Source organism: Lactuca virosa, chromosome 6 (assembly GCF_052849685.1).
Source record: "Lactuca virosa cultivar CGN04683 chromosome 6, Lactuca_virosa_CGN04683_v6, whole genome shotgun sequence".
NCBI lineage: Eukaryota > Viridiplantae > Streptophyta > Magnoliopsida > Asterales > Asteraceae > Lactuca > Lactuca virosa.
This window is the reverse complement of record NC_136431.1, coordinates 216,484,434-216,486,790: the sequence shown is the minus strand read 5'-3', so window position 1 is coordinate 216,486,790 and position 2,357 is coordinate 216,484,434. Positions and strand designations below refer to the sequence as shown.

The window sequence follows — 2,357 nt, the reverse complement described above, 5'->3', positions numbered from 1 at the left end:
GTAAGTCTTGAAGAAACTTTGTATATTTGGGCGCTTGTGCCAAGGATTCAACAAAAGGAGTATTAATAGAAATAACCTTAACTTGTTTCATAAATTTTAGATGTTCTTGCTCCAATGGATGAACTCTTGCTTGAGAAGGAAATGGTAGCAGAGGACGAAAAGCTAGAGTGCAAGAATGATTTTTCTTTTCAGTCCGTGCCCACGTCGTGGAGATTGAATCTCCACGTCGTGATGTTGAGGATTCGGCATAAATTTTATCTTCAACCTTCGACTTCTTTTGTTGTGGTTCGGGCTGATTTGGCTCTTCTTCTAGGGCTTCTAAGAACTCATAAATAGTATCTTCTTCAGTGTTGATGGCCATCACATGCGGTTGTGGTTTTTTATCGGGAATTTATGGAGATAGTCGTTCATTAACTAATGTAGTTAGTTGACCAAGTTGAGCTTCAATGTTTTGGATTGATGCTTGATGGTTTCTAAGTAAAGCTTGCTGATCTCTCATTAGAGCTTGATGGTCTCTTATTACCGCATCGGTTTCATCATGTCGTTTTTTTCAAAGCCTCCATAAATCTAGTAAGCATGGACTCAAAATCTACTTTCTTTTCAGGTTGTGGTTGCTCTTTTTGGTAAAAGCCTCGACCAGTTTGCCTAAATTTCTCGTCCTTTTTGCTTTTGTATTCATCGTAAGGCAACCATTCTTTCTTTGGCTTCCTCCAATCTTCATCGTAACGATCTCCACTTGAGTAGCATACTTGAGCTTTTTTATTCCCATTTTCGTCCAAATGGCAACCTTTTGTCAAATGTGGACCATTGCATCTTTCACAACCCACATGTATAGCATGTATGAATTGATCTATCTTCGTCATTCTTCGATCCATATTATTTAGCATAGCCAAAACACCCGCCATGTCTACAGAAGTGCCACTTCCAATTCCTTTTGCTCCTTTATTTCGAGGATTGTGATACTCACGCGAATGCTTAGAAAATTCTTCAATTAAATCCTTAATTTCAACAAGATTTTTCTTCGTCAAAGGTCCTTGAGAATCAAGGAGTCGTCTTGTCATCACATTTACCCGATCATAGAAGATTGAGAATTCTTGTTGTACATTAAGATCATTTTGGGGGCAGTTTTGAAGTAATCCCTTGTAACGCTCCCATGCTTGATAAAGTGATTCACCCGGTTGTTGCTCAAAATTAGCTATCGCCCTCTTGAGTTTAGACACTGTTGATGGTGGGAAAAATTGCTCTAAGAATTGTTCACACATTTGTGCCCATGTGGTAATGGAACCGGGTGGGGGTGCTTTCAACCAATCCTTAGCATCTCCTTTAAAAGTGACTGGAAGCATTCTCAATAACATCGTCTCGCGTGGAACATTTGGAATCTTGAAATAACCAGCGATGTCATTGACTTCATCAAGGTGTTTGTAAGCATCCTCATGATCTTTCCCGAAAAATGGAACGTCCTTAAGCGTAGAAAGAATATGTCCCTTAAGCTCGAATTTTGCGGTATTGGGAATTGCGGGTTGCACTAAACCTGGATCGGTGTCCTCTCGAATTCTCTTCTTATATGTTTCCATCAAAATATTGGCAATATCCTCCATGTTGTTTTCTTGCTCACATTCGGGTTCACTACTTTCGTATGTTTCGTAACCAACCTCCTTTGGATTGTTCTTAGTACCTTCTAAAGTGCCTTTGTCCTTTGGAGGGTTGCTTGATTCTCCAACGTGCTTTCCTTTCTTTTTACCAAAAACCAATTTAAGATCCTTGAATGGTGATTTCTTTGTTGTGTTTGTTTCTCCTACGTTCTTGTTCGTCTTTTTACGAAGGGCTGACTCTGGATCTTCAAGCGGTGGTATCAAAGGTGTATTGGATCCACGGGTCATGTACTACTGCAACAAAAAGCAAAAATAAAAATGTAAAAACGAACAAAAGGTAATTAAAAAGTCCTACAGAATGTTCACCACTACGTGGTAATGATGCCACGTTGTGTTTAAGCAAATAATCTGAATAGAAGCTAACAAATGAAATAAAACGTAAAAGAGTTGAACCCACGTCGTGATCTTTAAGAGGTCACGTCGTGACTTCAGAAAACTAATGCTAAAAATTAACTTTTTGCAGGTTTTACCCCACAAAAAGGATCGATTAACCTAAAGCAATTAAATTAAAAACTAAAATAGACGTTCCCAGGCAACGACGCCAAAAACTTGATGTGTGCAAAATATATCACCTTATCTAGCTTTAAATTTATAACCTAACTACTTATCTATTATTGCACCTACAGGCAGTGTACCTAGTCAGTGTATATCATATTAAAGTAAGTTGGGGTCGAAAACAGGGAACATATTTAATTAATTGACCAA

At 38.4% G+C, this 2,357-nt stretch overlaps 1 non-coding gene across 1 annotated transcript; it reads left to right on the top strand.

Moving 5' to 3' along the window:
- Positions 1-1,107: 1,107 nt before the first annotated feature.
- LOC145122981 (small nucleolar RNA R71) lies at positions 1,108-1,214 on the top strand. The gene has a single exon (XR_013714863.1). It is a non-coding gene; the product is annotated as a small nucleolar RNA R71 (small nucleolar RNA).
- The last annotated feature ends 1,143 nt before the right edge of the window (positions 1,215-2,357 follow it).